Source organism: Pseudopodoces humilis, chromosome 13 (genome assembly GCF_049639895.1).
Source record: "Pseudopodoces humilis isolate 2021_Gansu_Grassland_sample_001 chromosome 13, ASM4963989v1, whole genome shotgun sequence".
Classification (NCBI taxonomy): domain Eukaryota; kingdom Metazoa; phylum Chordata; class Aves; order Passeriformes; family Paridae; genus Pseudopodoces; species Pseudopodoces humilis.
This window is the reverse complement of record NC_142212.1, coordinates 20378869-20400080: the sequence shown is the minus strand read 5'-3', so window position 1 is coordinate 20400080 and position 21212 is coordinate 20378869. Positions and strand designations below refer to the sequence as shown.

General features: G+C 49.1%; 1 long non-coding RNA gene across 3 annotated transcripts; it reads left to right on the top strand.

Annotated features, from left to right (window-relative positions):
- The first annotated feature begins 4185 nt into the window (after nt 1-4185).
- LOC148183253 (uncharacterized) lies at nt 4186-18892 on the top strand. Of its 3 annotated transcripts, XR_015773730.1 has the most exons (5): nt 4186-4353; nt 11066-11193; nt 11330-11463; nt 11556-11682; nt 12394-18892. It is a non-coding gene; the product is annotated as an uncharacterized LOC148183253 (long non-coding RNA). The 3 variants fall into 3 exon arrangements; XR_015773728.1 differs by having other exon boundaries at nt 11556-18892; XR_015773729.1 differs by lacking the exon at nt 11066-11193 and having other exon boundaries at nt 11556-18892.
- The last annotated feature ends 2320 nt before the right edge of the window (nt 18893-21212 follow it).

Genomic DNA, 21212 nt, shown 5'->3' with positions numbered 1-21212 from the left:
GGGCTGATTTAAAGGTGTTCACTGAAGTTCCTTGTGTGCGAGCACACTTTGGGGGATAGTTACTCGCAAGGCTTTCAAAGGGCTCTAAAGGCTGCAGTCACTTGAATGCTGTTGAAATTCAGTAGCTGTTGGTTCCGTCTGTGTTTGAATTCAAATAAAGCTTGAACTTGTCTCCATGTTTTATCTCCCTTTCTGTTTGGAATGTGCCAGCTGTGTTTGACTGTGGATCTCCAGCTCTCCTGGGCCGCTGTGAAGCTGCAGCACATCCATTCCTGCCCCGGCACCTGCTGCTGTTTGCTGGACTCTGGGAGGTTTGTACCCAGGGATATTTTAATCTCTTCCTCCAAAGAGCTCTCCTCATGCCCCAGGGACACCTTTTGTTGGGTTTTTCGCTGCCTGGACTCCATGGTGCTGCTGAGAGCCGGAGCAGCAGCACACTGTGAAGCTCCTCGTGAAGGTGCTGCTGCTGCAGCCAGCCTCGCTGCAAGCTGTCCCCAGGAGCTGTGCCTGGCACACAGCTGCAGCTGCAGGAGCTGCAATCCTCTCTGCCTGCTATGGCAAAGCCAGGGGATTCTCCAGCTCCCCAGCAGCACTCAGCAGGCACAGCTCTGAGTGCTCAGATGGTGTTTGGCTCCTTGCACCTCTCCCCTTGCAAACACCACCACAGCAGCTTCCCCCAAAGTAGAGAGCCCCAAATTCTCCCAGCCTGTTTCCCTAACATCTTCCCAAATCCTCCTGTAGTTCTGCCTTGGTGCAGCACACCAGCTGTCCCGTGCCCCTCACAAGTTCAGCTGAAGATCAGGAGCACAAAGAGCTCAGCATCTCAGCAGAGCCAGCTGCAGAGGCTGCAGGAGCGTCAGCCAGGGCTGGGCTGGAGCTCTGCTGGGGCTGTGCAGGGCCTGCTGTGCCCACCAAAGGAACCAGCATGGAAAGGGTCCCCATCTTCAGCTTTCCTGTGGCACTGAGCTGGGTCTGAGCCAGAAACCCCACGGGTGAGGCCTCTGTGCTCCAAGTGCCACTGATCTTCAGTGGGGACGATGTCACAACGCTCGTGGCGCTGAGTTGGACCCAGTGTTTCATTTGGAGACACATGAGGTGCATGGAAAAGCTTTTACTGATGACAATGGGATTTGGACAAAGTATTTCTACGCAAAGAGCCATGAGATAACGCTGAGCTAACAATCCTTGGCTGTTTGTGACCTGAGCCCCGTTGCACCCCGAGCTGCAGGGGAGCTCCATGCCCTGAGCCCAGCTCAGTCCCAGCCTGTGCTCCAGGCAGGCTGATTGCTGGTGTCACAGCTCCATTTAATTATAGATACTCACTTACATAACTCCCCTCTCCCGAAGGATTTGCTCTTCCTCTGGTAATGACTTTGTAAGCAGAGACTGTGACCCTGAGGCCAGGGAAAACAGTCTGAGTGAGAGCTTGTTCTGGAGAGATGAGTCTCCGAGAGACTCGAGTGGAGTGATGGCCTTTATGCATCATGCATGCCGACGTTTCATGCAGGAGCATGGAGCCATTATCCCTTCCCCAGAAGATTTTCTGTTTGCTCCAGCTACAACATTGAATTGTAAATTTAATTTTTAAAATATAAGGTTCTTTCACCTTAATATTAAAAATCAAATCCCCACTCCATTGCAATTACAGGACCAATAATGTTGGGGATTCTTCTAGGAAAAGCAGATCTGTCTGTCTGAGAACCAGGAATCTGCTTCTGCTAATGACATCCATGCAGAAAACCTGGTGGGGATCATTAAGGGAATTTTCTTTATGTCTCTTGAAAGGTGAAGAGCGTGACTGGTTCCTTTATCTACTGGAGGTTTCCTGCCTCAAGAAAAAGATCCTGAGATTTTTACTTTTCTTTTATTTTGCTGTGAAAAGACTTGACTGTGTAATAAAAATGCTCTCAGAACTAGAAAGTGGAACTTAGGGTTGTGTTCCTTTTCTTGCACAGCTTTGGAGGCAGCAGGGCAGGGCTGGTGTCCCCAGGAGCTGTGCCCTGCTCCCCTGCAGGGGGACACAGCCAGGCCACCCCTGACACTGACCCAGGCCCTGCCTTCCCAGAGCTTCCAGGCACACAAAACACAAACGTTTAGGAAATCCTAAAACACAAACCCTGCTCTCTACAGAAGCACATCCCACACGTTTGAACTTAGGAAGTGCTGCTAGAAATTCCAAAGAAAATGCCTGTTTTTAACACCTCAGCATTTATACACAAACCTGCTGGGAGCACGAGGAGTAAGAACTGTCAAATGCAGGTTCTGCTGTCCCCTGCAGTGCCCAGCTCTGCTCACGTCTCTTTAGGGAATGCTTGGGTCCTCCAGAGCACTCTCAGTAGCAGCAGCTCATTTGTTTCATTCTTGTGTGTCACAGAAATGAATAAACACATCTCACACCTCACAGCCATCCAACCCTCCTGTTCCAGGGGCATTTTAATTCTCATGTGTGCAGATGTGTGGTTAGAAAACAAAAGGAATGTTCTCCTCACAGTGTGGGATTTCCCAGTGAGACCTGCGTGTGAAAGCAAAAGAAATGTTAATTATTAAATTATTTTAAATTTTAATTTTCTCAATAAATTATCCAGTTGCTTCAGTCCCCATTCCTACTCCTTGTAATGCAGACCCAGATGGAAAACAAGCAGTTTGTGTTCAGTTGCAGCTGGTGGCAGATCAGGTTTTGATGAGAAGAGGATTTTGGCACGCAAATGTTTATCTTCCACAAAACCGGGCAGGTCCTCAGCACAAGCAGAGCTGTTGGCAGCACACCCTGCCACACTCACAGGTAGCAGGCTCTGAAACACGGTGAAATGACTTCATTTGCTGCAGACAGCTCAGGATTTATTGATGGATTTATTTATTGCTTTGCCACTGTGCTGCTGGTGATCATTGCCCGTTCTCTTCCAAGGGGAGGGGAGCGGGGATCTGAAATAAACCTGGCAAGCAGTAACAGCAATATCCTTCCTCCAGAACCATTCTTTCTGGAGTCACCAGGGGATAAAAGGCATCCCACCTCAGCTGCAGGTCTCTGTGCTGGATCTGCTGCCGTCAGCCCTGCCCAGGCTGTGCCATCCATCCGCTCCTGGCAGCACATGCAGAATAACCAAGGAGCCCGTTCCTGCGATCCCTGTGAGACATTTCCTGCTCTGGAGCAGCTGCTGTCACTGTTGCCACCAATGAACTCTTAGTGGCAGGCTCAGATCTGGGAGAAAAATGGCCCAGCCCCGAAAATGAAGAGTCTGCTCAGTCACTGAGCTCCTGTGTGAGCCCCAGCCTCACTCACAGCCCTGTCCTCAGGGACTGTGCTCTGCAGGAATCCCACAGCAAATGCTTCCTCCCCAGCAAGGTGCAGAACTGCTGCTCCTCTGCAAATATTTCCATGACTTCTGTACTAATTTAGAGCTCCTAATCTTTAGATTTCTCAGTGCTGTAACCACTCTTGGCTTTGATAACCTTTTGGCTTTGGATAACACAGCTTCAAATTGTTCTGTACAGAACTCTGTGTTATCCATTAGCAAATTGGAGTTCTTGCAGCATTTTTTTTTTAATTTTCAGGCTCACAAGGAAAACAGCTATTTGTAATTTATTGTTTTTTTTTTTAAGCTATGGCTCCCAGCTTCAGACAAGGTCTGTCATCCCAACAGAGCATGGGGCTGGAATTACCTGGGGGTCTTGTGTTTGCCCTCCCTGCAGCTGCACCTGCCCAGTGGCATTCCATCCATGCCTTCAGTTTTAGCTTTGTGTTTTTCACATTGTGTGCTGCCCAGGTGTGCAGCTCTGAGCTCCATGTTCAGTGTCAGTGAGCTCTCTTCACAGAGCAGGCAGACACAACATTTCCTTTTCCAGCTTGGGACCAAGGGCAGTCTTTACAAGTTCCAGGCCCCAAAGCAGAAATAAGGATGGGGATTCATAACCTGGAGCAGTGATGGGACAATTAACCCTGATGTGCAGATGGACCAAAACTTATAAAAGAGTGAAATTTTGTGATCATTTTGGTCCATCTTGGGTGCAGCCCTGGCCAGGCTCTTGTGCTGCTCAGGGTGTTCTTTAAGCCTTACAATAAACACCTGATTTATTCTGAGCTCTGTCCAGCCTTTGTTCCAGATTGTCCTCAGCTGTGCTGGGCAGCCCAGGCTGGGATAAAAAGCGGGTCCCAGAACTGTTCCCCCTTTCCTGGAGGGGACTGGAGCTTGGAGTGGTACCTGTCCCCCCGTGTCCGGGGTGGCACCCACACCCTGTCCCCCCGTGTCTGGGGTGGCACCCACACCCTGTCCCCATCACCCCCACGTCCCAGGGTGGCCAGAGCCCCTGGCCCTGCAGAGTTCAGCTGAGTGTGGAGGAGCCAAGCAGAGCCAGGTGGGAGCTCAGGGAACCCTCGGGGCTGGTTTGGGGTTTGGTGGCTGTGGGTGCTGGGCACCCAAACCCCTGGGGATGAGCTCTGCTGGGTGCTGAGGGGCTGTGGAGGGCTCTGCTCCCTGTTCAGGGTGGTGGCCACAGGATGTGGTGATGCTCTGGCACAGAGTTTGTCCCAGTCGTGGTTCCACCCTGGGTAATGCACCTTTTCCAAACAGGCAGAGTAATAAACTCATACCTGCAAGGGCAGGCAGAATTACCTGAATTACCTGCAGTCCCTGCAAGGTTTTTGGAAGCTAAGGGAAACTTGTGGTGTCTTGTAACACCCAGAGGGACAAGAAAGGCAAATCTTTCTAGGGGTTAAATTCTGTAAGAAGGGATTAATCACTTGGAAGTTTAATCTCTGCTTCCACCTAGAAAGTGAGAGGACAAAGGCAAGTTGCTGTGTGATGTGAATGAAGACCTTGGAAAGCAGAAAATTTTTTCCTGCTGTTATCCTGGCCTGTAGAAGAGCCTCAGAAAAAGATCAAGGATTGGGAAAGAGTCATAGATATCAGAGTTCTGATTCCCAGTGCTTGAAAGGCTTCAGGGAGAAGTAATTGGAAAACACTTAAGATCATATTGTTGTAAGGCAGCCGCAGTTTGCTTTAAAATTGTAGTGCAATAATCTTCTTTACTGATGGGAAGAAGCTTGGTGAGTTTAAAAAATGTTGATAAAGAGCAGTTGGGAAGAGCTCTGTTTTAAGTGGAAATGATGCTGTGGCTTGCAATGCAGTGTGGAATATCCTGGGGGCTGCTGCAGAATTCCAGCCTCCTGGAAAAGCACAGCAGGCAAACAGCCAGGGTGCCGGAGGAGCTGAACAAACCCTGGGGTTCCCTGCAGGAAAAGGGTGGCTGGCACTGCCAGGGGATGAGAACACAACACCTCAGTGACCCCTGGGGTGCTGGGGAGGCCTTGGAGGGTCTCTCTTTGCAGTCGGGGTGTTGTGCTCGCTGCCCTGCAGGAATTCCGCGCTGCTCGCAGGGCTCCGGGCGCCTGTGGGTGCTGCGTGGGGAGGGACAGCTGGGCTTGGGGTGTCCCGAGGGTCCTCCTGCCGTGCTCAGCACCTGCCCAGCTCTCCAGAGCTGGGTGCTTCCCTGGGATGGGGCTTCCAGGCTGAGAATCCCGGGGGTGATGCCTGGGAGCATCCCTGGGGAGCAGGGCTGAGCCAACAGCCCTGTGCTGCTCTCAGGAGCGCTGGGGGCAGAGCTGCCTCTCCCGAGCTCCTTTCCAGCTTTGTTTCTCCGGTTCCTCGATGCCACCTGCATATTTTATGGAGTTTCCTTACAAGGAGCTTGAGTAACTCCTCACTGTAGCATTTCCATGGCATTTTTGCTGTTAGCCTTTCCTCGTGTGTCGTGATGTGTGGTTGGTGTCACAAGATTTTTCATGGAAGGCGACAGAGAAAATGTCATATTTTTTTTGGCATGTTATTTGATCTCAAACTCCCGGGAGATCTAAAGGAAGGAAAGGGAATAATTATATACCAGGAGTGTGTAGGCTGAGCACAGAAAGGTCATGGTTTACACCGTGTTCCATGTGAAGGGGAGGGCAGAAGCTGCTCCTGCAGTGGAGATTGAGATGTAGCTGTGAAGTCTGAGAGACTCTGGTGTTCCTCACAGAGATCTTGTGTTCTGATGTGAATTCTTGAAGAACTGAAGGAAATGAATTCATGATCAGATTTGATAAATGCTGAGGCTGCCTGCACGTGGTTTTGAAGTGCCTGTGTGTGTGTGTAACACACGTTTGTGACAGTTTCCATGGGCAGTGTGGGGATGTCAGAGCAGATATTGCCTCGTTTCCCAGAGCTCTGTCTTTAGTCTGTTCCCTGTTTCATTACCACTTCTAGGTCATTAGTGAAGTGACACCCGAGGGGGAAGAGAGAAATCAAATGACAGTGTAGGTGATGTCTGACATTAGCCAAATGTCAGCCTTTCTGATGGAGGCATCAAAATTAATCTGAAAATGTTATACCATTTTAGTCATTTTCCTAAGAGATTGAAAATATGAGAGGCAGGCTGATGACATTTTGATTACAGTCTCAAATTGCAAAGACCTTGCAGAACACACCTTCTCTTCTCCTCTCACGTAATTAAAGCCTGCTGTCACCTTGATCTTTATTATATTTTTCCGTGTCCTGGCAGGTCTCTCGAGTTCTGTGTGCTATTGATCCTTGTTGTTTGAGCAAATTCAACATGTCAATATTGCTCAGATGAGAAAATGGCTCTTGTGTTTTGTATTTAAGGGTAAAGACGGAGGAAGAACACATGGCAGAAGCATTGTAGTAAAAGTATCAAACACCAGGTGCACAAACAGGTGCATGAAAGTGAATTCAAGTCCTGGCTCATGGAAAGCTTTAAGGCCTGGGGTTAATTCCGTGCAGGGTGATTCCAGAGGGGATCCCTGAAGCTCTCCCTAGGACCAGGTGTGCTGTTTGTAGGGGCAGCACCCCTCCCTGACAGCAGAGAGAGGAAGTTTATTCCCAGTTCAAACCATTTGAGAGCATATTTGGTTGTGCCATCTGTCAGAAGCAGTAAAGCCTCCTGCCTGTGTGTTGAAGTGGCATTTTTATGGTGACAGAGAAGGAAGGGGCTGGATTTTACCCCAGCTCTGGGTGGCTGTGGGATGGAACCCCAGCTCCAGCAGGTGAGATGTTGGCAGAGGGGCTCTGTGCAGACCTTTGGGAGGGATCCAAGTGTAATTCCAGATGGAATGTTCTGGCCCTTGTTAGTGTTTGCTGACCCCTCAGCTCTAGAGGGGTCAGTATTGCTGTAGTGGCCCTAAAACAGGAGCTCTGTAGGTCACTGTCCCCTCCGTGTCCCAAAGCTCCCGAGTGACCTTTCTGTGCTCTTGGTGGTCCCTGGCCTTTTCCTCTCCTCTGACACTCGTGGCTGAGGACTGGAGAAATCAGCTTTGTTTTGGTTTAACCTCAGAGCCTGGGAGGTGCTGCTGATGCTCTTGAGGGTGTTGGTGCTGTTTGGAGAAGGTTAATTCTGCCTGGGGCTGCTCCTGGCGCTGCTGCTGCTGCAGTCCAGCTGACCCAAGTGACACCTTCTCCTGTTTGAGATGTGCTGCCCTCCTTCACCTGCTGCTCATCCTTCCTCCTCTGCCACTCTGACACCAAATAAACCCCATTGCAGGGCCCTGCATTGCACTTGTGAAGTCTGACTGATATCACCAGCTCTGCCAAGGGATCTTCTTGGAGCCTTTTATTGGCTCCTCAACCAAATCCCCAGTTAGCTGTACTGGTGCAGAGCTGAGATATTACAAAATACTGTGGGCCTGTGGATGAAAAATTACACAAACTGGTGTGGGTTTGGGCTTTTGTTTGAAATCTGCAGGGAGTATTTTCCCATCTTCCTTCCTTTGCTTTGTCCCTCCCCTCCCTCAGTGGGAGCAGCTTCCCATGTGCACAGATTTGCTGTTGGTGTCACAGAGCTCCAGGGGTGAGTTCCAGGGAGCGAGGAGCTGCTGGGTGCTCCTGGCTCTCCCCACGCTCCTGGAGAGCAGTGGCTGTGCCAGGAGAGCCCTGCCCATGTCCCAGCCGGGGCTGGAGGAGCAGGGAATTCATTCCAGGGAATTCTGCCTTGCAAGGATTGCTCCTTGCCAGCACCAGAGTGACCCCAGGGCTCGGTGGGTTGGGTGTCTCTGGGCGATTCCTGCTCCGGGCAGGTGTGCCCATGGATGGATGATGGATGGATGGAAGGGGGGCTGTGGGAATGCAGAGCCTTTTGTCTGTGGAGGGACAAACATCCTGGGAAACATTGTCCTCCTGGCTTTTGGGAATGGATCCTAATTAAAGTGGGGCACAGAACCTCTGGCACCACAGCTGGAGTTTTCCACCCAGCTGGAGTTACAAGGAGGAGTTTCTGGATTAAAATGAAGCTCCAGTGCAGCTGGACCTGGCAATCCTCACTGCCCATCCTCCCTGGGGCCCAGGGAAGGGCTGGTGGGCACTGACAACATGAGGAGCTTCGTAGCTGGGTTTTCTGCTGGAGATGATGGGCAGGGTGTGAAAGCCAAGTGTGTGTAATGTAGGAGTGTTTTTAAAATAGATTGATTATTGGCTGCAAATCTGATTTTTGGCAGTAAGTTCTGCTGCAAAGGGAAGCAAGGGAGACAGTCCCAAGAGGTTTTTCTGGACTGCCTTATCCTAAAGATTTGCACAGGGTTTCCTGTCAATAGCTTTTATTTGCTGGCATTTCTCCTGACAAATGCCTTCTGAAAACCAAGTGGTCTTTAATTCAGCTCTGCTCGAATTTGCATTCCCTTAATGCAAAACAGATGCTCCGATATCACCAGTGGCAAGGAGATAAGCTCAGTCCAGAGTTTTCTCAAGGAAATTAAAATGTTATAGAAGACAAATGCCCAGACAGGAAAAAATCCCACAACAGCCCTAAAGCAATCAGGGAAAAAATTATGTGGATATTTGGACTTTACATTTTAATGAGACTCTTTGGAAATCTTAAATCCATTTGCTTTTCCTTTTCTAGGCTTACAGAAGGGACAAGACAATGACTGTAAAAAGAAAATTTGGCATTAATATCAGTGAAGAAAAGGGTTATGTTCAGTATTAAATTCCTTCGCAGATACCTTCAGCATATAGTGAATAAGTAGAAATAGATTTAAGAAACACTGTAAAATTAAACTTTATAAGATTACTTTTTTATGGAATATGCAGTGGCTGCCACATAGAATAAATGTATGTTTTTCATTATATTTTTATTATGCATTTAAAGCACATTAAGGAGCAAACAACCATCAAAGAAAAAGAAACTTATTAGATTTAGCAAGTAATCATATCAGTTTTATGTCTGGTTATATTTCGGGGAAGAAGGGAAAGATGCATGTCAGGTGTCCTTTCAGGATATTCAGTGAGCCATTTTTCTTTGGGAGAACAATATTAATGGCTGTTTGGCTCTGTTCCTGCTGTATTGCACCAGCATTTTGTCTTTTTTATTACAGTTCCTTATAAGTGTGCCATTACAGCTGGAGCAACCAGTAGAGCACCTGGAAAATGGATTGTTTTGATTTTGGTCTCTAAATGGGCCTTGGTTTGTGTGTGAACTTCTAAATTGTTTCAGCATTTAGGGAAACCTTTGTGGCTTTGGGAGTGGTGTCGTGGAGCTGTTGCACGTTGTCCTCCAGCACTGAAACCTGTGATGGGAGGAACCCGCTGATGGACGTTGTCCTGCCGTGTTTAGTGATCCAGGGTTTTATCTTTGGTTTCTGTTTGGTGGATAATGTCACCTGTCACCCGTTCCTCCTCTGTGCTGAGTCTGCCTCAGCTCTCGCTCACTCCTGGCCCAGTCTGGTTGGTGTCTCTCCCCTGTCCCCCGGCTGGTTCTGCTCTGCAGCTTCGGGACGTGCCCTGGGTTACTCTGGCAGCCTCGGGATGTTCTCCAGGCTGTGTTTGCTGATCAGCCCCGGCTCCCTCAGCCTGGCCAGGCAGGGAGCGGCCTCGCGGAGCCCTCAGCAGCGTCACGGAGCTCCTGAGCGAGTTCCCTGCTCGGGATCTCAGGCCAGGAGCTGTCAGGAGTGCCAGGGCTCTGAGCAGGGCTGCCAGGAGTGCCAGGGCTCCAAGAGCTGCCAGGAGCTGCAGGGCTCTGAGCAGGGCTGTCAGGAGCTGCAGGGCTCCAGGAGCTGCAGGGCTCCAGGAGCTGCAGGGCTGCCAGGAGCTGCAGGGCTGCCAGGAGCTGCAGGGCTGCCAGGAGCTGCAGGGCTCTGAGCAGGGCTCCAGGAGCTGCAGGGCTGCCAGGAGCTGCAGGGCTGCCAGGAGCTGCAGGGCTCCAGGAGCTGCAGGGCTCCAGGAGCTGCAGGGCTCCAGGAGCTGCAGGGCTCCAGGAGCTGCAGGGCTCCAGGAGCTGCAGGGCTCCAGGAGCTGCAGGGCTCCAGGAGCTGCAGGGCTGTCAGGAGCTGCAGGGCTCTGAGCAGGGCTCCAGGAGCTGCAGGGCTCCAGGAGCTGCAGGGCTCCAGGTTGTGGCTCCCAGGGCCAGCACACTGCCCTCCCCAGCGTGCCCAGCTCTCTGCTGGCTGGCTCAGCGCTCCCAGGGCCTCTCTGGGCCACGTTTGTACCTGTGCTGGAAGGAATCTGGGATTTTCTGACTCGGATAAAATTCCCTTTATGGCACGGCCCTGGTAATGCCATTGCAGTAAAGTTAATGTGGGTAATGAATGGGCGCTTTAGCAGAGCTGCTGAAAGCCAAAAGGGCAGCGCTTGTTTTCATGCTGAATGACTACACTAAATTTAGCAATGAGACTTGACATTCTCTGCCTAATAAGAGCAATTTTTATGCTCAAATTGTGACTCTCTTTATATAAAAGGAAAATAACATTAAACAGTACTGTATAGCTTTAGCAGTGTCACAGTTTCTATAAATGTCAAAGTACTTATTCATTTAGTTGACAAATGTCACTTCAGAAGCAAATTATTTTTCTTAGTGGCAGCCTGATTTATGTGTGTAACAGTCCATTTTTTCAAAATGTGGACTTCTTTTCAAGAGCTATTAATTAATTTAAGATTCATGTCAATGAGTATTTTGAGGGTTTAATATTTTCATAACACTTATTAGAGCAACATCTCTGAATTATTTTTTTTGGCGGGGGGAAGAACCTTATACACAACTTTTTGGTTTTGTGTTAAACATGGGCTTATTAATTCTTACATTACTGCAGGAAAGTTGAGTATTCAGCAGCAGTTATCTGAGGGGCCCTGGAGGAGATGCAGCTCTGCTGCTCCAGGCAAGGATGCAGCTGAAAATTGCATTTTAAGCCGGGAGGAGGAGGAGTTTGGCACGCAGCAGGTGAAGGATGTGCTTGGCTGCTGAGAGTTTCACTCAGAACTCTGTGTTGGGTACCCCTGTGAAATCCTGCTCAGGTTTTTATTGGTTTGATGCAAAAATCCTTGTGCATCTCACACAATCTCTGATGGTTACACAGCTGTTCTGGCCCCTGCATGCTTTGTGCAGCACTGAATGTGCTGGGAGCCCAAATTCATCAGCAGTGAAGCATCTGCAGCACTGGAGCGGGAAGTTCTGAACACCTGCAAAACTCCAAGGATGGCCCCAAAAGCTGTAAGAAAAATAAAAGTAAAAAATGTTAATGGGTACAGAACTTCTTCCTGAAGCACCAGTAAGGGCTTTTTTTATTCTTTGTATTTGCTCAGAAAAACATCACCCAAATGCTGCTTCTCCAGCAGGGGAAGGAATGGGCGCCTGCCACAGCTGCAGCCACTGCCAGAATTTCAGAATCTTTTTTCACTCAAGGTCCAGCTGGATCTTTTCCTGACACAGGTGAGCCTGGTTCGAGGCACTGATGTTTCATATGGTCTTGGACTGATGAAAAATTGGAAGTGGTTTTCTTTTTGGATTCTCTGTGGTTCATGTGGAATAACAAAGGCTTTAATTTTATTTCCAAATCAATCTGAGCCTCCCATAGACACTGCTTATTTAAGCATAATTTCACCTTAAATACAGCCATTCTTTGGGAGGTCTCGGCCATCAAGAGAGGCAGAAAATGTGATCCAGGTTTCTATAAATAATAGCTGGGGTTTATTTTCTGTCCCAGAGGGGGGGATAGTGCAGGTGTGTGTGCCTTTGTAGAAATACTAAAAGATTTAGTGAGTAATGGCTTTAAAATTGAATCTGTGCAGTCTGCTTCCTGGAAATAAACTTCCTGCTGCTGTGGAAGGCTTGGCATTCCTGTGCCTGGCAGGGAGGAGCTTTGGCTGTGTGGGACACACTGGTGCTGGAGGGGGGTCAGGGACAGCCTGGACTGCTCCTGCCCTGTGTGTGCAGCTCGTTTCTCTTCGCTTTGGGTCGGCATTCCTGTCATCATTTTCCCATACTGAGCATCTGTGTTTTTAAATATAATTTTCTTTAATAATTTGAATTAATGTTCAGGCAATTACCAGGCTCTTCGTGTACTTAGGGTACATATGTAATTGCGTCATTTGGACAGTTAATTGCACTGTTTAATGATGTTACATCAATTTCCTTATTAAGCATAATGAATCAAATGCGACTGCCGTGCACATGGGGTTTTGAAGGAGCAGTTTCTCAGATGGTGGCTTTCACAGCAGGAAGAAACTGGAGAGAAAATGCTTGAACTGTGCTGCAAGGTGCTCTCACTCTGGCTTTGATCAAAGATGTAAACTTTTTGATGTAAACAAAGCTGTAAGCTTTTGAAAGAGAAAAGTGAAAGACTCCCATTCCAGGATTTTGGGGTTCAGCTTCTGCTTTAAAGCTTTAGCACTGAGAGAAGAGCAAAGAGATGAGCTGCACACAAAAGAGCGTGGCAGTCCCCGTTCCCTGTCCTGGCAGCTGCTGCCAGGGGATGCTGCAGTGTCCCAGGGAAGGGGGCTTTTGGGGCCGTGTCCCACCCGAGGGGGACAAATCCTGAGCTGGGACAGTGCTGGGAGCTGCAGCCCCAGGCAGGGCTGGTTTGGCCCTGGGCTGTGGCAGAAGCTGTGGCTGGCTCTGGAGCAGCAGCTGGTGGCTCTGGTCCCTGAGCTGGGCTGGGGAATGGTTGGGGAATTTAAGGACTCCCAACATGTGAGAGCCAGGAGAAGAAGCACAAGAGCCTGAGGGAGCTGAAACCCTGCACAGAGACCAAGGGAAGCTGAGAACCAAGGGGGGAATGATCAGCAATGTTAAAAACAATGGGAAATGGAGAAGCTGCAGAAGTCAGGCATAGAAACTTCAAGAAAAGGAGTGTTTCTTTATTAATCCCTTATGTTTATTAGCAGTAACATTTCCAAAAGGTTAAGCTGAATTGTCAAAATGAAGACTGACGGTGTTTGTGGTAGACTTGAAACGTGAACTGCCCTGATGAAGAATTCATGCCCCATTTTCCTTGGTTTGACGCTGTTGCATTGCTGATGCATTGTTGTAACACTTATGCCAAAATACTTGATGGTTCTGTCATTCCTGATAAGAACTACTTTTCTGGAGGGATGCTAGTGTTAGCTGCTTCCCCCAGTCCTTCCCAGAATGAATTTTTGCTCAGTGATGGCAGTTCAGGGATGCAGATGAAATCAGCCTGGTGTAACTCCTGCTTGGGAACCTCCAGGGTCACATCAGCCCCGCAGGGAGAGCCCCAGGTGCTGCAGCGCCCAGGGTGGAACTGGGGCAGGAGCCTTTCCCCAGCCTCTGGCCCTGCCCCAGGGAAGGGAAGGGGCTTGTCCTGGCCCTGCTGGGCACAGAGCCCCTTTTGCTGGGTGAGAAAATGTCTTTTTTGTAATTTTAAAGCATATTTAGAATCACAGACTGCTTTGGGTTGGAAGGGACCCTGCAAATCACCCACTCAGGCTTGTAGGGGTGGTAGACATTGATCAAACTCATTCTTGTCAGGATGCTATTTTAAACCCTCTTTTCTAAAGCTGAGTCAAAGGTTTCATTTTCAGTACTTCACTCATTCCCACCAGGCTGGGGGTGTTATTTCCTGGCAGGGGCCTGGCTGCACGCAGACAGGTGGGAGCAGTGGCAGCGGTGCATGTGGGAGGAATCCAGCACTCCAGCAGGATGAACAACACACACACAGAGTTATCTCACTGTCTTCAGGCCCTTGGAATCCCAGAATGAGCCATGTGTGCCTGAAAGCCACCCTGGGGGTGAGTGCTGCTGCCTGCTCTGGGGGACGGCTCCTCCAGGCACAGGGACACTTGAAAGGTTGGCATTTCTTTGGTTTTAGCTTGACAGAGCATGGTGGAGAGTTATCACTGTGGGAGCTCTGGGAAAGAGTCTCCCCTTCAAAAATCACTGTGAATTAACAGCTGCCAAGTGTGGAGGGGGTTAGAAAATGTGTTGTATGGTTAGGGTGAGGGAGCTGATCCTGTCAGCTATGCTAAGCTTTCGTTCCAGACCTTGTGTGCTTAAAGCAGCCCCTTCTCTGCGTGTTTGGGGTGGAAAAACTTGGAATTATTCATCTAAAGATTGGATCTACAGACACCCCCGTGAACCTGGCTCCCTGTGCACAGAATATTGAAGGATTTTGGTGCTGGTTTATGGTGTCTGATGAGGGCAACAAGCAGAAGGAAAAGGAAACATTTTGCATTGCTTTTAGAAGCCAAAATATGAATGAATTTTCTTCTACCTTAGGATCAGTGTGCAAAGTAGTTGCCAGAGTCTTCCATGCAATATTATAAACACAAACAGACTTGACAGGGTTTTCTTTTCCCTGTGGAATTTCTAGTAAATAGAGATAAATTAGCTTATCTGTTTTCTGTTTATTAGCTGGGACTGTATCAAATTAAGTGCCTCTAGTATTGCTGTGAGATGGAGAAATGATCAGTACCCTCTATTTAATCATTTCTCTGCCAACATGAGCTCACAGGCAGTGGGACTGAGGGAATTTGCTGGCCCTGTTGGGCCACGTGAGTGTGCATGTGCAGAGGTGCTGCTTACAGGGAATGGCCTGGAAATGCCTGCCAGAAGCTCTTTGATTCTCTTGCTTTTTATTCCTCCTCCTGGTGCTTCTTGTCTCTCACCTACAGCTTTGACACCACCTCATTCTCTGTGACCAAATTTGCTACAACACAATCATTTACAACCAGTGGAATGTTCTCTGTGCAGAGAACCTTCTTCTGAAACAAAACATGGATTTTTTCTTTTGTAAGTGGAGCTTAAACAAGTGAAGTGTGTGTGGGACAGGCTGGAGTGCAGCTCAGGAGACTGACTGGGCAGGAAAAACCAATTTAAGGTTCCAGCACTTTGCTTAGGGTCACATCCACTTGAGCTTGGAGGGTGTCCAGTGCTGGAGGTCACAGGAAAACCTGATGTGAAAGCAGCATTTCTTGTGGAAATGTCATCTAGAGAACAGAACAACTCCCCAGGACAGGTTAGGAACACACTGCAGTCTCTTGGTGTATTGTCTTCAGGTCAAACAGCCCCACTGCTGCTGAGTCTAAAAGCTGAATACTTTTGAATTACCTGCTTCAGAAAACTGTGGAGAGACCACGTCCTCAACCTGGCTGCTCATTTTTGTCGTGTCCACAATCACTGTTATCCTGGAGTAACACCCAGGATTCAAACAGTGCTTCAGTTGTGTTAGTGCAGTAGATTGATTTGGTTTGATTGAACTGTAATTCTTTGTTCAAAACCCCCCCAAACCACCTTTATTGCCTTTTCCACTCCACCTTTTTGAAGGCTGCATTAACATTTAAAATATGGCTTTTCACAGGCTTTCCTCTCCTGCTCAGCCTTTGCCTGGGAGGCTCCTGGGGCCGTTTGCTATTGCTCACAAACATTTTGTTATACTTTAATGACATTTCAGCAGCTCTCAGGTCATTGTCAGAGCAGGGCAGCAGTCCCAGGTACTCTGGAACATGCGTGGGGTGACAGCAGTCCTTCACCCACACAAGAGCTTTTTCCTCTGAAGGAGATGGAGAGCAGGGATCTTTGTTTCCATCACCCTGCACTCCTGGAGCACAAAGCACTCCTGAGAGCTGCACTTCTGAAAGGTTCAGAGCAGCATCTGTGCCTTGTTACAGGCAGAGCTTTGTGGCTGTGGAAAGCCAGGTGCTGGTGACAGCAGAGACAGCCTTGGACACGTGAACCTCACCTGGTGTGGTGATCCCCTCCAGCCTTGCCAGGGCTGGGGGCTGCCAGTCCCTGGCCCAGGAGGTTCTGTGGTGTCTCTGAGGAGCTGTCCCAGCTGCAGACAGGGCACTGCCTGTGCCCTTCCCTTGCCTGGTTTCTTGTGGCTCCCTCAGAGGCGCAGCCAAGCCCTCAGGCTTTGCTTCCCAGGGAGGAGCTTCTTACTCTGGTGGGTTTTGTCCTTTTCTTTTGTTTGCTTTATTTAGAATCCCAGAAAGGTTTGGGTTGGGAGGGACCTCAGAGCACCCTCAGTGTCCCCCAGCCATGGCAGGGACACCTCCCACTGTCCCAGGAGCTCCAGCCCCAATGTCCAGCCTGGCCTTGGGCACTGCCAGGGATCCAGGGGCAGCCCCAGCTGCTCTGGGTACCTGTGCCAGGGCTGTCCACCCTGCCAGGAACAATTCCTGCCCATTTTGCCCTGTCCACCTGTTTGATGATTTGTTTTTTCCTCCCCTGATCACTTTGTTCTCTTGTGAACCAGCCTTGTCACACCAAACAGAATGTCCTGGCAGCTTGCTCATCCTCATTGTGCTAATTATACCTCCTTGCTGGAACATCTCTCCCTACCTTCCACAGGCCAAATGTGCTCAGCAGCTAAACTAGACAGCAATTTGAGGCAACAAATGGAATTCTTTGCAGTTTGGGACTCAGGCAGTGAACTAGAACTTGGGAATTACTGTGATGGCAATGAGAGTTTGCTGCTGAGTGCCTTCTAGAAACAACAGAAACCAAATTCTTTGTAGAATCAGGGGTCTAAATGAAACCTGATTTGGGTTTAGGGGGAGGTCCCGTTCCAGAAGGTGGCATCACTGCAAAGGTTGGTTATGTTATCATAATATCTGGGGTTTTGCTGTGATTGACTGCAGAACTACAGAGAGAAGTGAATTTAAACGAGGCAGAGGCTGTGGTGTGGCAGCCAGCGTGGGGAACACAGTTACACACGCATTAATCCCCAGGGTTCCTGATGCCTTGAAAGGCTCAGGGAGTTGATTTTGCCAGTAAAACATTGCACAGCCTGGTCCTTCACAGTTTACAGCTGCTATTAAATATTGCACATGCAGCATTTAAATCAGCTTTTCATTGTTTCCCGTGTTTGGGTGCAGATTTGTGGGCAATAGGGCTGGTAATTAAATATTTGTTCTGTGCCCTGGGAAGAGAGCAGAACAAAAGCATCTGTTGCAAGAGGGAGGTTTATATCAGCTAATAACAAAAACTTTGTAAGTGGGAGGAGAGCTAAGTACTGCAATAAATATTCACTGCATTTTGTAGGAGCCCTAGAGCTCCCTCTCCATAGGTTTTTTTTGGGAGAGAACACATTGTGCTGGCACACCTTTACTGCTGATTCTGCTTTGTGGCACTGGCATGAACTGGGGAAATATTTTAGACCAGTTTTTTATGATCCTAGGACAATTTTGTGCATATCTCTGTGCAAACAGAGATTCTTGTAGGAAGTGACTTGATGTTTGGGGTTTTAATCCCCATTGCTGTTAATAAGTATCCAGAGTGATTCTTCTCCATGTGCTCTGATTAAAGAACATGTTCTCGTGGTGTTGACTTGTTTTACCCGAATCCATTCAATGTTTGTGTTGTTACCAATATTGGATTTTTTTGTTTGTATGTTTTGTCAGCTACTGAAATGTGATTTAGAAATCCAATAACACTAATGTGCTGCAGAAATACGGCTTTATTCACTGACCAGGAGTAACCCACCACAAGTACTGCTTTAGTTTTAAAGCTGACTTTTTCTGTTACTTAGCAGAAAATCCACAATTGCAAAAGGAAATGGAGCTTTTCTTTTGTGGCCAGGATCTGTTCCCTCAGGGCAGAAAAGATGGAGGGACTGGGCTGCTTTCCCCACGCTAACCCAACAAGAATAAGGACATTTGTGATGAGTGACGTGTGACAGTGCCAGCACAGGTCAGCGCTGCCACAGAACCACGGGGTGGCTTTGGCTGGAAGAGACTCCAGAGCCCATCCAGGGCACCTGGGCAGGGACACTTCCCTCCACCCCAGGCTGTTCCAAACCCCATCCAGGCTGGTCTTGGACACTTCCAGGGACACCTGGTGGAGTTTTCTCCCAGCAGCTTTTCCCCAGCTATGGACAGCAATTGGCATTAATGCTATTAATGCACGGATTTTTCCTGCCGGTGCTTCCACTGTGCACTGGTTATTCTGGGGTTCAGTGCACAGGTTCTAGCTGTTGTATAAAATTGTAACTGCTCCTGATGAAATTTGTGAGGAGAAAATATGGATCCCTTTCTTGGAGTTTTATAAGAAGAGATGTGCCTCTATTCTCTGTTCTGAAAGAGGTCTTTCAAATCATGTATTGCTTTATAACCACTGGGCAACTTCTGGAATCCATCCTATAAAGTTTAATAAAAACCCAACATATCAATGAAATTATGCAAAAGGATGCAAAGTACTCTAAAAGAAAGCTTCCCTTTTTCTGCTAAATCCAGTATTGAGAACTTCCAAGTTCTCTATAAAAATGTGCTGATGTTCTTTTATAAATATCATGTACCACTTTATAAATATTTTATGAAAAATATTAACAATTTGTTTCAGAGGAAAGCTTTTGAGGCTTTTAGGCACATCAGAATTGCTTTTTCCAGTCCTCCTACACTGCATCATTTTCCCCACTGGTTTTGTCCTTATGCAAAGTGTTCCTGGGGAAACAGAGGCATCTTAAAGTCTCTCAATGAAACCAGCTGAAGCTCAGGGCAGCATCACAGACTTGTTAAGGTTGGAAAAGACCTTTAAGACCACCAGGTCCAACCATCAACTCACCACCACGCTGGCTATTAAACTGTCCCCAGTGCCACAGCCCCAGGTTTTTAATGCTCCCAGGGATGGAGGCTCCTCCTCTGCCCTGAGCAGCCTCTTCCAGTGCTGCCATCAAAAGTGTAACCACAAAGAATAACTCTGAATCTCGTATTTTTGTCTGGAAGGTTTGGATCCACTGCTAGTCAGTGGAATGTCCCCAGTTAATTGCTGCAGCAGGGTGGCCTGGGGGGGCTGAGCTGCCCTGGCAGGCGCTTGTGGTCTCTATTTATTGCTGTGTTTGGAACACACTGGGCCCTGTCTGATTGCTGAGTGCTGATGGGCAAGTGAAAGGTCTGTGGTTTCAGAAGTGGCTGTAGTGGCTGGCTTCAGGCACTGAACTGTCAGGCAGTGATGAGCAATAAAGGCTGAAGACTTTACCTTGCTCTGCAAAACCCTGGTGCATTAATGGCAGCGAGCTCTTTGTGCAGCACAGTGCTCTTTGTGATGGCCACCACGAGGCAGGAGAACATCCATCCCTTGCATCCATTGGGCTGCATCACTGAAGCATTTTGTGCCCCCAGACCTGAGAGTGCTGATGGCTTGGTGGCATTTCTATCCCTGATCTGCCCTGCCTAAGGAGCTGAGTTTTGCTCTGTCCCCTCTATCAGTGTGTGAGGAGCAGAACCTCCCAGGGCTGGGCACCTTTAGTGGGGTTGGCACACCCTGTACAGGATTCCTGCCTCCCTCATCATTCTCCCCAGAGCTCTGTTTCATGATCCCTCTCCTCTGGATGTCTTGCACTGCCTAATTTTCATCTTGAGGGTTTTTTTTGCCTTTCTGTTTTTTTTCTTGGATGAATGACTGAAGGAAGGACACTGGAGTCTGTGATCCCACAGTCCCTGTGAAGGAGCCTGTGCAGGCACAGCCCTGAGCTGGGCTTTGGTGTCTAACAGGAATGGGAAGGAAATCAGCTCTCCCCTGTAGGATTTATCCTGTGCTGTCATTTCCCCTCCCAATGTGAGCCTACTCCAGGCTGATTTTGATTTCCCCATTGTTGGCTCTCCTGGGCCTTTCTGCTTGCTGTGAAGTCTGCAGGTTCCAAACATCCTTCAGGGGCAGAAATTCCTCTCCTCAGCTGGATGCTGGAATTTTTCCTCTTCTCCTAGCTCAGCTCAGCGCCTGACACTGATGTGGGGCTGAGGATCAGCCACCCCACAGAAAATCAGGGTTGTGTTTTCTCACCAGCCTGACCCTGAGCGGGGCTGTTGGAGCCCAGGGCAGAGCTCAGGCTGTGGTGCTGCTCACCTGAAGCCCCTCTGGCTCTGGGGGTGGCTTGGAGAGACCCCAGGAGCTGTCCCTGGCTCTCAGGGTGGGCACAGCTCCCTGGCAGCAGCAGCAGCTCCCCTTGGTGCCCAGGTGAAGCCGTGGCAGTGGTGGTGCCCACCCTCCCAGGAGCAGGCAGGTTGTGTGGGGGCACCTTGTAAAGGGGGCTGCTCGTCAGTCCCCCTGCAAAGTGCAGCCACAAACAGGTCCCTGTCCCTCCTGGGGTCAGGGAAAGCCGAGGAGGGGATGAGAGGAGTGCCAAAGAGCCCGGGGTGACTGGCAGGCAGTGCCCTGGGGCTGCAGGGACAGCACAGAACAATCGTGTGCAGGTGAGAACAGACCTGCCTGGAGATGAGGCACTGCTACCCAAACCATCGTGTCTAGCTTGGTGCTACACTCTGACTGCCAGGGGAAAGCAGTGGGAGTTTGTTTGGCTGCTCAGGTGTTGCTGATGCTCTCTCTGAGCTCTGTGGGAATATGGAAATGCAGGAATATGGAAATGGCACATTGCTCTGGGTATGTACTGGGGGTAAATCCATACCTGCTCTACCTCAACCTTTTCATAAGAGCTTGGCCTTTTTTGTTGTCAGGTTCGACAATGTAACCTAGCTAATTTGAACATAAATGGATTTTTTTTTTTAATGAATGAACTTAGAGTTTCCTTCACTGGGAGCCCCTGATGCACAGCCCCACCGGACATGGTGTCTGCTCTTTCTCTCTCCCCCTTCCCACCACAAAAGGCAAAGCCCGACCACCCCTTGTTCCTTTGAGAGTTTCTCATCTCCCTGGCTGCTGCTCTGCAGGAGAACTTGTTCCTGACACGTTCCTGCTGCTCATAATGAGCTTTCACTCAAGGGGCTGATCAATAGCAGAGCCCAGCAGGTCTGTCTCCATTGCTTGTTTTCTCTATCTTGAATCTGCCAGGAGAGATTAGACCATTGCCAAGGTCACTCAATAGGCTGTGAGTGAAGGAAAAGATATCTGGCTGACTTTTTCAGGACAGACTGCAAAAAGGCAAGAGTGGAGCTAAAATTGAGTGTGCAACGACAGCTTAAATCTGCATCAAGGTCACGGAGGGGCTGCCTGAGTGGAGCTGGGACACGAGATCCACATCCCCTGCCAGGGGCAGAGTGCCTGGGCAG